Source organism: Castor canadensis, chromosome 3 (assembly GCF_047511655.1).
Source record: "Castor canadensis chromosome 3, mCasCan1.hap1v2, whole genome shotgun sequence".
Classification (NCBI taxonomy): Eukaryota; Metazoa; Chordata; class Mammalia; order Rodentia; family Castoridae; genus Castor; species Castor canadensis.
The window spans coordinates 149,869,681-149,884,380 of record NC_133388.1 but is presented as its reverse complement, the minus strand read 5'-3'; the positions used below and the strand labels follow the sequence as shown (position 1 = coordinate 149,884,380).

General features: G+C 34.2%; 1 long non-coding RNA gene across 1 annotated transcript in view; it reads right to left on the bottom strand.

Moving 5' to 3' along the window:
* LOC141421681 (uncharacterized) overlaps positions 1-13,576 on the bottom strand; it is a 34,046-nt gene extending 20,470 nt beyond the window's left edge. The window contains exon 1 of the long non-coding RNA XR_012446353.1: positions 13,180-13,576. This is a non-coding gene — a long non-coding RNA (uncharacterized lncRNA). The remainder of the gene's footprint in view (positions 1-13,179) is intronic.
* Positions 13,577-14,700: the final 1,124 nt, after the last annotated feature.

Sequence of the window (14,700 nt, the reverse complement as noted above, 5' to 3'; positions counted from 1 at the left end):
CATATTTATAGTGTGGACAACTCTAAATGGCACATATTAATGGCATTTCCAATGAATTTGTTTAAGTAACACTTTCTGGTAAAATTTTGGATTTTCATATTATCAATGAATGGTTGATTTTCAGTGACATTTCTATTATTTTTGCTATTGTGTGTTGTTAGTATCTAATCTACAATGATTGCCTCTAACAAATTTTTGCCTCCTTTGATGCACACATCTCTGCTTATTTCAAAAGATAGAGCTTATCTAAACCCTCTACCTGATCTTAAACATGGGAGGGCCTGTGACTGGTTGACCAAAGACTGTGGCTGAAGTGATGTTTGGAAGTACTGAACCAATGTCAAAAGAAGAAGCAGCTGATTCTGGAAACAAAGGTTTCATTCTGGGAAGAACCTACAGTGTGTGGAGAGGCACAGAAGGTATTGAAGGTCTCTGATTGACAGACCCTGTAGGTCTACCAGCTGAGAGCTAGTGATAATTGCTAGGCATTGAAGTTAACCACTTGACACAACAGCACAGTTGAGTCCCCAGATAACTCCAGGTGCAGCTAACATCATATGCATCAGAAATATCCAGGTAAGTGTGCATCACTTATTATATTATAAGAAATAATAAAACAGCTGTTACTCTGAGTAACTAAACTTTGGGATTCTTTCTTATGCAACAAAAAATAACTGAAACAACAGACTGACACAACTTTCTTCTAACACAAAAAGGCATCAATATTTTCCAATAATGTATGACTTACAGCTCTTGAAAAAAGATATCTGAGCTCCAGCATTGTTGAACAGAAATGACAATATTAAGCTGTCCTGTTAACATATTAGGCAAAATAGGAAAAGGGGACCAGGAATTAGAGAAAAGGTTAGATCAAAAAGAATTAACCTAGAAGGTAACACACATGCACAGGAAATTAATGTGAGTCAACTCCCTGTATAGCTATCTTTATCTCAACTAGCAAAAACCCTTGTTACGTCCTATTATTGCTTATACTGTCTCTTGAACAAAATTAGAGATAAGGGCAAAATAGTTTCTGCTGGGTATTGAGGAGGTAGGGGGGAGAGGGAGGAGGTGGAGTGGGTGGTAAGGGAGGGGGTGGGGGCAGGGGGGAGAAATGACCCAAGTGTTGTATGCACATATGAATAATAAAACAATAAAAAAACATATTAGGCAATAACTGCCTTACTAAGGTCATATGTGAAAGAAGAATTATTTCCATTCTTTGTGCTGAAGAGTCACAGAGTCTATTTATGTTCTGCTAGATTTGCATAGTATACTTTAACTTGTAGAGGAAAGTGCTCTTTGTCCCCATTATTTGCTTTCCATTTCTTTCATGATGATAGTGCATCTGAATTTTGGGTGGATACATAGCATCTCAGGATGGAGACTACGTAGTTCAATTTGCCAAGCTGCTATCATTTCTGCTCAAGAAAATATAAATTTCCTGTGCAAACTCATGCAGAGTTTCTTTCCTTCATTCTTGCTGCTTCTTTCCTTCTTCGAAATGGAAGTTGGGTTATATGTTCAGAACACATCTTAGACCAAGAGATCAAGGTCATGTATATAAAATGAGGCCTGAGTCTGACATTGTGAGGCACTGTGCTTACTACATACTAGGACATTTTGCCTGATAAGCAGCTTCTGATTCATTCAATATACCCTGGACTTTCCAGTACTTGGAGCCCAGATTAGTCCTCTGTAATGTAGCTAGTCACCAAGTTCTAGGCTGAAACCATTTGCTAGAAATACACATTCCTACACATCTTTTGAACTGAGATTGCTAGAGCAAATTTCCCACATCAATGACAGTTTTCTTTAAATAAAATAGAAATAATCATAGCAACTTTGACTAATTTTCTTCCTCAAGCACCCTTAGGAAATTTGAAGTAAATGATGATTTTATCACCAAGTTGATTCAGAATCTTTCCATAAGTAAAATATTTTATTTCAACAGTCTTTTATCTTTAACAATGAGTTTGAATACTAACCAGAGACTATACAGAAAGAGAAGAAAACAGTTGTGGATAGAAGATGTAATGACACAAATTGATGTAAATATAATAAAACTTTCAAGATAGTATATGCACAAGGGGATGATAAAATAACATATACACACACACCAAGGAGATTGGACAGCACTAGCTAGACAATTAATTGTGGAAGAGTGAGTTTAGTATTGGGCGCTCTGGAGGACATAGCTATCTGGCAGTAAGGTAACATCTTATTACATATTTTAGGCAACGTGCCGATAGTGACAGTGTCTGATAATATCCATGACTGAGGCACAGGAGCGAGTTAGAGACAACATCATGATCTTAATTTCATGAAAATAGTGATCATTTGTACTCCACTTCAGAACAGGCATAACAGGACGGATATACAGGAGTGCTTTCGTACAAATGCTCAAAATATATACTTGATATATTGTAAGAACATTTTTAAATGCCACAATGTACCCCACTCAGTATAACAATAATTTTTTTTAAAAATCTAGTATCATTGACAAAACCCACTTCCCTTACCTAAATCACTACTAGAAATCACCTTTTTTTTTCAATTAAAATCCTCCATTTACCTTCAGATCACCAGTTACCATTCTCTGCTGCTAAGCTTTGCTATGAAGACTGTGAAGTACTTTGTTTCCTGAATTGGTCAAAAATTTCATAATGATAAGATAATATGCATTAAAAAGGAGATAACAAAAACTTACATGGTACATTATATTATAATATTAATATATTCTTTCTACTATAGCCCCCACAAAATTTTTGAACATTTCTACAATATATCCTTATACATAAACACACATACATACACACACACAAATATATATTCTCTGGACTTTATTCCAAAAAATACTAGGCAATGTTTTTCATAAAATGAAAGATTCCCCATCTGGCATACATAAAATTTATTTTATAAATCACAAATATACATAACTTATGTCACTTTTTGTCTATTTAGTATTGTGACAAATGTCAGTTTTATTTATATAATGTAAAATTCTTTCTCGGTCCTTCAAAAATATCATATATATTTCCTGTGGAATTTAATTGCAAGATTTTATTATATCTGCATATCTGTTAAAATTTAACTTTCTGATTGATTGATGCAGCTCAGCTATTTCCTAGTTAACCATAGTTTTGAAAATAAACTATATCTTGATGAAAATCCACATAGCATGAAAATATAGATTAAAATATGAGGAAACTTGCCTGGCTATCATATCTTCTCACAAATGGAAATGAATCACATAATCCTGCAAATGAGACATTTACGATTTGGTAATATCAACATGTGAACCATTTCAGACTATGTCTGTCACTAGAGCCTTTTCTACCTTCTTTCAGAATGTACAGTTTGGGAAGTCCCTTTTGTATTGCAACTTCAGCAGGAAGTCCTTGATTTATACCTCTCAAATAGATCCTAACTGATGTCTGAATTCCTTAAAAAAATGTCAACAAATGAGAATATCATCATGGTTTCATTATTCTTTCGACAAAGTCAAATTTTATCACTAAGAAAAATTTGTAGGTGGAAAAGAGCCCATGAAAATTACTTGGTGTGAAGGCTGAATGTTTCCAACTCGGCTGACACCCTAATTGGTATCTGAATTTGGTTTCATGTTCTCTCCTTGCTTTAAGGACTTCACAACTTGGTCTGCATAAGGAAGGGCAAGATGAGCTTACCAACTGAGAAATTATAAATTTAAAACAAACCAAAGGGGATAATGTCAATACAGCTAATTGCTCAAATCATTCCAGAGGCAAATTTTTAAGAAATGTCTGTGATTTAGCACTAGATTTCTTTGTAAAAATAAAGTAAGCAGGACTTGACATTCATAACAAAAATGATACAAATGGACTATGTCAAACTCACTTCAAAATACCTGCTGGTCACCTGTGAATAAAGAAGAAATCTTTGAGGGAAAGATAGGTACTTCTTTAAACAATACTAACTGATTGTTAGTGTTTGGGAACTTTCACCTCCCTGCTGGACTTTCACAAACACTTTTGTTTGCTGGCAGGTATTGGGCTCTATAATGTCAACTTCAGTTTTATTTCTCCTGTGCTTTAGTAACCCTAAAAGCGGAAAAAATGACAGGAATATCATGAGCAAATACAGTGTCATGTGAAAGTTTTTATTACTCTTTTTTACCCCATCCACCCTACCCAGCCTCGGTGAGTTTCATTCTAACTTCACAAACATGGATGTAATGTACTTTGAAATATTGCTGTGATTTTAATTTGCAATTCCCTCATTGTTAGAGAATTTGAAGATTGCTCATGTGTGGATTACTAATGTGAATGTGAAATATCCATTTAAATCTGTTAAATAGATTTTCAATCTATTAAAAAAAAAAAAAGAAAGTTTTTCGTCAGACTTCCAAACTCTGAAGATTTAGATAAGTGATAAAATTTTGAGTGTTTTCCTTCTAAATTGAGCCCAATTTGAACTCTGCAACTTTATAAGCAAATGTGAAAATGTCAATTGCAAGCACTTTGTTTAGTGTGTTTTATATGTTATCTGCTCTTATGTAACCTCAAGGTATCATTTATATTCTTTTTTAAGATTTGTCTACATAATAAGAAATGAAGTGTATTTGGGTAATGACCAATCTTTTATTTTCATGGAACACATTGGATAAAACAGATAACTTGGGTCAACAAGTACCCACTCAGATTTCAGGTGGAATATACAATGAAACAATATGAGTGTACGTTTGTGAGTCGGTTGTAGGTGTTCACCTGGACAGATGCAAAGTCTTTTTATACCCATGAGAAAGCCAGAAGTGTTAGAAGATAGAGTGGGCAGAAAGGAAAGACTGTTGCTTTATCTGAGTCCTTGTACTAATTCTCTTTACAGTAAAGAAATAAAATCTATTTACTAAGCTGCTAACTAGTGTATATTTTGTTAGTGGAAATTAATTCTTTGATAATTAAAATGTGTACATCTTAAGTGTATTCTTAATTGTGGTTTGTTTCTTTTTACAAGACCATAAACATTTAAACAACACCTGAAATCCCTATAGTAATCACACATATGAAACTTTTTCTGTGAACCTGTTCAAGGGAAAACAGTCCTGTTTCTTTAAGCTGATATCATTTTGAAAGATAATAAGCAATGAACGAAGCAGATCACTTATGTACACTTCATTTAGTTAGTGTGGGCTGGATATAGTTTAAAAATCTATACTATTGTAAATCCTTCAATGTAAAGGAAAGCTGCATTGATTTCTGATGAGTAAAAAGAATGAAATCAAACACCGTTATAGCAAAATTCAATACTCAACCACCACTGATTTGTATACTACCACCCTTCTTTTCTAGAAACTGCAACACACACTTTCTATTATTCATATGTTGTCATTTCACAGCCTCAATGAACTTTATGTAGAGCTTAACTTTGAATTCCAGATTTTGTAGCAAATATATATGTTCTTTTCCTAAAGTTTGAGTCATTTATGTGGACAGATGGTCAGGAAAGTTGAACAAATTGTGCATAAATGCTATGTAGTATGGCCACAGTGTAGAATGTTCTCTTTTATGAAATACTTTTGTTGAGAAAAAGTTACTATATTGTAAAAAACCCATACTTTATCCATGTGTGTTACTAATTTTTTTAAGAACTATGTTGAACACAAAGATCAGTGTGATAAGGACTTAGTTTTTTATTAGGGTATATTCATTGTATGGTGGGGGGGATTCATTGTGACAATTCCAAATAGGCTTATATTGTACATTGATTAGATCACCCCACAGTCTCTCCCCCTCAGTCCCTCCCCACCTCACTTAAAACAATTGCAAGAGGTTTCATTGTTTCATATCATATAAGTATATCAATTCCATCAACCATATACCCTCACCTTTATCTCCTTCACTCAACCGCCCCCTCTCACAAATAACCCCCCACATACACTGTTCCTGTTTAACAGTCCTGTGTTTTGTTATTAACATTTAAGTTGATGTTCAAAGGGTGTCTCAATGTATCCCCTCTGTGGAATATACTTTTCTTTGGTCCGTTCAGGTCCTCGTATTGCTCTCCCTTAGCCGTTTGCCTCCTAATCTTTCAACAGCTTTCGATATACATTCTTACAGCCCCTACTTTCACAGATATTATGTTTTACATATTGTTGATGCTTTGTCATTTCTCTTTTCCTTTTCCTCTTTCCCAGAGTTCCAAAGAGTAGTTTCACTACTACAGTTATGTTCTACATATGAATATTTATATGAACATGCTTGTTTTTGTGTACATATTCATCTTTTAGATCCATATTCCATGTATGAGAGAAAACATGCAGTTTGTGTTTCTGAACCTGGCTTATTTCACTTAACATGATGTCCTTCAATTGCATCCATTTATCTTCAAAACACATGTCATTATTCCTTATGGCTGGGTAAAACTCTATTGTGTGTATAGACTACATTTTCTTGATCCATTCATCAGTTGTAGGGCATGTGGGTTGTCTCTATAGTTTGGCTATTGTGAATAGTGTTATGATGAACATTGGTGTACAGGTGTGTCTACTGTATCCTGTACTATGTTCCTTTGGGTAGATGCTCAGGAGCAGTATCACTGGACCATAGGGAAGTTCTATCTTTAACTTTTTGAGGAATCTCCATACTGCTTTCCATAATGGTTGTACTAATTTTCATTCTCACCAACAGTGTATATGGGCTCCTGTTTCACAGCATCCTTACCAGCATTTGTTGTTGGTATTGCCCTTGAATATGGACTTTCTAATTGGGGTGAAATGTAATCTTAGTGTAGTTTTGGTTTGCATCTCTTATATAGCCAGGGATGTTGAACTCTTCCTCATGTATTTACTAGCCATTTGTACTTCTTCCTTTGAGAGTTCCCTGTTAAATTCACGTATTTCTTTATTGGGATATTGATTGTTTAGGAGTTGAGTTTTTTAGTTCCCTGTAAATTCTAGATATTAGTCCCTTATCGGATGAATAGCTGGCAAAGATTTTCTCCCATTCTGTTGGCAGTCTATTGAGTCTAGTGATTGTTTCTTTTGCTATGCAGAAGCTTTTCAGTTTGATACAGTCCCATTTGTTCATTCTTTCTCTTCAACATTGAGCTTTTTGAGTTCTGCTTAGGAAGTTATTCTCTATGACCATCTGTTCCAGTGTATTTCCTACTACTTTGTGGAGTTGTTCCAAATTTTCAGGCCTTATATTAAAGTCCTTAATATTTCTTTTTATTCAAAAGCTTATCATCATGCAGCTGAGTTTAAGTTCCACTTAATGTTTTATCTTAATCATTTTTCACAGTTTTGTAGGTAGGAAATAATGTTTATTGTGTCTATGTTTAGGCTATAATTCAACATATGCTGAATTATTTTAGTCCTGTTGTCTTTCTTATAGAATTGCTATGTTTAATACATTGGTTTTACTATTGAAAAAATAGACTCAAAGGCATTAAGTAATATGCACAAAGATGGTGAAAAAAAACAGCTGGTGCAGGGATCATGATTAAAGCAAAGATCCTATGTTGTTGTGCTCAGGACCTTTGACCTAGGAAATGTATGTAAATCGAAAATCTCTAGTAGGCATCTCCAAGAATGAATTTTAATATATGTTTTTCTTTGCTTTCCTTTCCCTAAACTATGGGCTTCAACTACAAACTAGATAATTTGGTATTCTCTGAGAATGTCCTGGTATTTCTTATTTTGGTATGTGGTTCATGTTTTCCCTTCCATATGGAATGTTTCCTTTTCATTACTTCTGACTGTGAAAAGCCTAGCCTTCTTTCATGGCAGGAACATCCAGCTCCCTGAGTGTTCCATAATTCTTGCAGGTGGAATTATTTATCTTCTCCCATAAGATCACAAAATGATGTACTTTTATTAGCAAAAATCCTTTGTTCTGTAGATCAGTTGTATGTATGTTCATTTCCTTGCTTCTGATGAGTTATAATTTCTTTGAGAAAAGGTTGTGTTACATACACATGTATACTTTGCTGCACCTATTTTCATTTCTTGTATATGGTGGGCACTCAAATACTTTTGAATTAGCTCTTTGTCAGAATATTATATGTTAGCTTTTTGTGTATTCATAAATGTTGGAAATAACAAAGGACTGATTATTTTAGTAATACCATAATGATATATAATGCATATATCATTGAGCAGTCTCTTTAATATTCAGGAAACACTTGTTACTTTTCTATTTTTATTATACAAGTTTAATTGATATATTAACTTCTAGGAAGTAGTTTCTCATTCCACATCAATTATAAATATTGAAAAAAATGAAAATTATAAAGAAAATGTTTCCTAACTGTACTAAGGACATGGTAACTTTAGGTCTTTACATTTTTTTTTTTGCACATTCCAATACAGTGCTATGACTTTTGAAATAGCCACTGAAATCATCCTTCTAAGATTATAAATAAGTCCCAGAGAGATGAAGAGTCACACACATAAGTCCCAGAGAGATGAAGAGTTATACACATGTCATCTCGCTGACTCCAGAGCCCAGTGATATTCCTGGACGTTATGCTAACTGATGGCATATTGCAAATTCATAACACACCTATGTGTTCCTCATTAACGTCAGAGAAAAACAAAGGAAAATTATGCATTAAATGATAACAGTAAGAAGTAAACTTATCACTCATTTTACCTGCCCTTGAATCCAAAATTAATTCTGGGAAGAGTACATAGCACACATGTAGTCACACAAGAACTGTGCTTAGCTTTCTTTATTTCTGTTTGTTTCTCTCATGTTAAAAGTTTTCTTTGAAGTAAGTAAAAGCTCTGTATTTTATGACAAGCCCTCAAACACCCATGATAAAGTGGGAAGCAATGAAATTACTTTTCTGGTCATGGAAGAGTTAATTGATTACAATTTTGATTTTAATAAAATTTAGTATTTATTTTACTGCTCTACTTTCTGAAAGGTATTTTTACAAACAAACACAAATATACATACATACAAAAGCCAAAGGAAGGAAATAAGTAAGCCAAAACTGATATGGCAAATATTAAGAACATTAATTACTTTCTAAGAACATTACTTATCTTTCTGGATGAAATAGGACTTAGTTGTGGGGAATGGATTAAAGCCTATGAGAACTGGAGACAAGCAAGGTGAGATGCAGTTAATTGCCTTTACCTGTAGGCCAAGACAGGCACAGCCCTTGCCATGAAACAGGGAAAGGCAGAACAGGTGCTAAAGTTTGCATTTGGAGAAGCAGGAACACAGGTTTCTCCTGTTACAATGTTAAGCCCCTCCCCAAGAGCCTCTGCTCCAACCTGTTTGCTGCTGTTTATAAAAGGCCCACTGCAGGAGGGCTGGGAGCTTTTGCTTTTGCTTTTTGGGACTTTACTTTGGGCTTTTTGATGTGGGAAGCTTTTGGAAGGGAAAAGAATTATTGAAGGGAGAAATTTCTGAAGGGAAAAGAATTGTTGAAGGGAAAATGCTAAAGAGAGGTTGATAGAAAGTCTGCACCGAGAACTTTAACATAGGCTTCAGAAAGAACTTCATACATAGGACTTAGGAAAGCTAAAGCTAAAGAAAAGCCAAAGAGAACATGGGACAGTGCACAGCGCAAGTCTAAGGACTGAGAGTTTAAGAGTTATGCATATGCAGGTTGTAGATGCTTCTGTTTGCAAGTCTGAGCACTGAGGCTTTAAGAGATCTAAAGAGAGATGGGACAGTGCAAGCCTGGGGGCAAAAGACTTCAAGAGCAATTAAGCTAAAGATAAGTTGAGAACAAACATGGGACAGTGGGAGCCCAAGAAAAGAGGTTTTAAGCAAGGTTTTAAAGAAAGCTTTAGAAGCAAGGTTTTAAAGAACTGAGAGGAGCAAGGCCTTAAAATATCAAGATAGATAAAAGAAGCAATTAGGGTTGGGTGTCTCCACCTGAACGCCCAACACACCTGACCCCAATTTTCTGTCTGTCTGTTTGTGTAGCCTGTGTCTTTCCTGAATCTCCTGCCACCCCCAGTGAAGCCCAGTTAGGTCCAGTAATAACCAAGGAGCGAGAAAGAGAACCTCGCTCCAGCAAGGGAAGGAGAGTGAGAAACAGCGCCCCCTTCACTTAGTGATAATGCTTGATATACAAATACCTACCTGCCTCTTAATCTGATCTCTATCATGGTAAACTAGAACTAGCTCTGGAAATAGCTTTGAATAATGTGTTAAATATTTATTTCTCTAAAGCCCTACTAATGCAATGATGTAGGAAATAATGCATTTTAAGTCAAAGCTTCATATTCAAAGGTGATTTTTTTTTTCTGAAAGAGCTATCATTTTGAGTTGCTAGTTGATCAATTAATTTCCATCTGTATCCTTTCCACAACAGGAATTAAGAAGTTTCTATGACTGAGTTGTTTCCCTAGAAAGGGGATAAGTTTTCCTTGCAAATTTTCTGACTAGGGCTAAGAATTTGGCTTGATTCTTTGGTCTCATTTATTTACAGACATTATTTTTTTCTCTCAAACTCTTTTCCATTTCCTCTTCACTCTTTCCTCTCTCCTGCACCAAACTAGCTAGCTCACTCAAGTACAGAATTGTTTGATTAGGATAGTGCTCTAAACCACATTGTGTTGAGAAGTACATATACGTACATTTCATCAAGTCTGTCCTTCTGACTTAGGCGGTATCCATTGTTTAAGGATTTCCGAAAGGCCTGAGATTTTACTCTAATTGCAAATTAACAAATTAGCCCATCACTATTTTTTGGTATTGAGAGAAGACCCAAGATTCTTGGAAGAGTGACAAAGACTTTGTGGATAATGTCAGAGAAGATGTTGTGAACTTCGTATCTGGTCTGGTTCTTCTTTGGCCATCAGGAATAAAATGAAGGACATCTGCAGAAGATTTGTATCTTGGCTGAGGAGATATGAATTTAGGAATAGCCATCCTTTTATAGCAACTGCTAGCTCACTTGTTTAACCTTTGCCACGCAGAGAAACATGCCTTTTTTTTTTTTATAACAGAGAGCTACAAAACATTCTCTGTGCTTCTATGTCTAATTAATGGGTGTTCCTCATACCAGAGTCCTTGAAAAGACAGTCCAGAACAAAAGGGTCATGAAACATGCAGAAATAAGAGGGACTTGTGGAGAATTGTCCCCTAACAAATAGTGGTAAAACTGATCCTTATTTATTAAGGACAAAGAGTATGTGAATAAAGAGTTATTGAGAATGTAGACAGAGGCATTAACTTAAATCCTCTGGTATATTATTGCATGTTATTTACATCTAAGTGAAAACAATTGACACACACGAATATAATTAATCAAAAATTGCAATGATGAAATTGGCAAGAATGAAATGGATGCAGTAGTTGGTGAGACTGTGGGGAAACAGACATTCTCATATCCTGCTGGTACTAGTACAATTTAACACATTTTTTTAAGAAGGTAAATTTGTTATAGTATGTATCAGAAATTGTAAAATGTGTGACAAATACTACAGAAAATTTTCCAATGAAATAGAGATGTGAACAAAGACAAGAATATTTGTTATCTGGGTTTTCATAAAAATAAGGAAGTAGAAACCACTCATTAATAAAAAAGAAATGATTTAAAGAAATTTTAGTTTATGCTTACAATGGACTATAATATATTTTATTCAAAAATATCAAGAAAGTATTATTATTATCAATGTATAATATTTATGGTATAGGACTAGAGGCTATGAAACAATGTGAACCACAAAACAATATTTTGTGTGCCTCTGATATGATATAGAATTGCTGAAAACTGTATACTACAATGTTAATTTTAGTGGTGATTGAATTTAAAAGTAACTTTATTAGTTTCCTGTGAATAAATAAGTGTTTTTTAAACTTTTCTGCTTTTAATGTTATTTCCTTAATAATTATACATGTATTATTTCATAATTTAAATAATGTTTACTTTTAGAAAATTAAAAAAATTGTTTTTGCCCCTAATAGGAACTATAAAATATATACCAAATACTAATTTAATAAATAACATTTAGTGTACTTTGGTAAATATTCAATGTTTATCATAACTAAAAATTCAATTAATTTTCGAATGTAATTTTAATAGGTTATAAATATGAATATTTTAACTCATCAAATGTTTTAGCAAAATTATGATATTTCAAGTCCTAAGGTGTTCAAAAACTATATGGACTCAGCAGGAGAGATCTTACCATGTACACAAATTAAGGGAAGGCCAGTATGTTTTTAGCATAGTCACCAAATATGAGTATTTCCAGATAAAAGCACATTTCCCCAATACAAAACAAACTTCATCTACTAAATCTCTTATCTTCAGCTCATAAAATTCATTGCTTCATATGGTAAGCTAGGGATCTTTCCTTTGGCCCCCAGTTGTATACATAGCCATTCTTCCCAGGTTTTCTGCCCTAGGTAGCTGTGTTTTGTGAACATCTCATTTGTACACTGAGGGATATATGTTAGGCCTGGTGGGAGTATTTACCCCATGAAAACCCTAAAAGACTGCAAAAATTTTTTCTCTTCCATTTTTAAGAGCTAGTGGATCACCAACATGATATCCTAACTCATACATACAGTCAACACCTGCTAGTTACATAAGTTATCAAATAGTCTAAACTGAGAACCATATCTTAAGTGTGTGTGTTTGTTGTGTCTGTGTGCCTGTAAAATTCAGCAAAGTCATAGTACTTGCTGTCTACTGATGACAATCCCACCCCTCTTCTTTAGCTATGGTGAAGAAAAGTTTGGGTAAAATTTAGGATGAGGCACAATAAAGCGGAAGAATTTGCTAACAAACATAATAACTGTGAAGTGTATTCACCTGAGTGAGCTACGAGGCTGATTGAGAGACCCTTGAAGTAAAGAGACTCCACTTAATTTTTAACAGAAACTGTAATACAGCATTAATGACAACATCATATCTTCATCAGCATTTACTGACTCAAATCTAAGTTTTGTTCTTCCTCTCCTCAGGAATATAATAGAAACAGCACTAGTGTTATCAATTACTTGAAAGATTATATACAATTATTAAGCTATTGGAAAGGCAGTATTGCTGCTTACTGTTGAAAACATACAGACCTGAAACAAAAAAGAATAGACAATACCTTTTTAATTTCAATTACATAGACACTATTAAATAAAACATTAATATTCTTGAGCATATAATAAATAAATAGCAGTTGCAAGGTTTCTTGAAGTTACAATAATGAGTTTATCAAAAAAGAAATACCTCCAGTTGAATACTTTCCTCCCAGGAGCAAACGCTGTAGTGAAGATATGCCACGAACAGATGGTGCAGAGGATGTGAGATGGCTCGATGATGGGTGGATAATATCACTGAACCAGAATAAATTGTGCTTGAGCCTGAGGATGGAACGGCTCAGAGAAATAGATAAGAAGCCAACACTTTGGGGCTGGAATCCCAGGGAGAACCACTTAATATCTATATAGTGTGTCTCAAAATAACAGAAGAGGTTGAGTATGCAAGTGAATTGCAAGGTATGTCAAAGAAGGGTGGTCATCATCTTACTGAATGGCAATGCAAGGGCAATGCCAAGGAACTTCATAGAGACAAGCAAACCTACAAAGTTTAAATAAATGCACATCTATGAATGCCACCAAGCACTCCAGTCTCTGCAAGTAAGATTGCTTAACATATGGCATGTGGGCATGCAGACTCTTTTATATGTGGAGATCTATATGCAAAACGAGGAGGAATGTGGAATTGAAATGTGATAATTGTCCTTTTGTGCTTGTTCTTTTGGGAATGCCTGTGTGTATTGAGGAGTGATGTGGGTGAGAAAGAGAATAGGGCTATGGCAGGAGGTCTGGTTCAAGTTTAATCATCTATTTGGTGACTCCAACAGTGAAGAATCATATTTGTGTGTATTGATCTCTCCCTTACTGAAGTCTAAGGCTAATAGAAATCAAATAATGGTTGGTTATGCACATGCATTCACAACATGTCAATACAGTTTTAGAAGAGTTGAGTGTGGGAGGTGTACATTTTTGCATAAGTTAGCATACAATGACATTTTTGAACTAGATGCACAGATTGGAGATTTGGGATTTATTTCAGGGTGAATTTAATAATTGAATATAAGTTAAAACAATTAATTTTAAGAAATTAAAAAAATTTAAATCACTTTGAGCAATACAATTTAATTAACAAAGGACTCATGAGGTTATCATTATTTCAAAACTTAGATTACTTTCTCACCGACAGCTCAATCTTAAATCATGTTATGATTCTATTCATCAACATGCCTAATTAAAAAAATCTTTGATGGATATTAATATGGTTTACATAAACCTTCAAGGCATATTTAATGATGAAAGATGCTGTTAAGTTAGAATTTGGGGAAATTGGAAGAAAAAAATCTAAGAGGCAGAGTTTGAAAAAGTGAATCATGACAATAATCTGTTTTTAAATAGAAGATAATTTTAAAAGCCTAAAGAATGGTGAACGGTGTCATGCAAAAGTGTTCATTGATCACAGTAAATATTAGGTATAAATTACAGAGCAGTTGATGGTAAAATTATTTCATTTGAAAGTGGAACTTTTTGAAAATAATATTTCATTGATGTATAGTGTACACATGGAAAAGTGCTCAAATCATAATTATATAGCTTGATGAATTTTTGAAAACTTGATAATTTACATATGCATAGTTAGATGATCACCTGAAATTAATTAACATATCCATCACCTCATAGAGTTACCATTTTATGTATGAAGCAAGAATGCTTA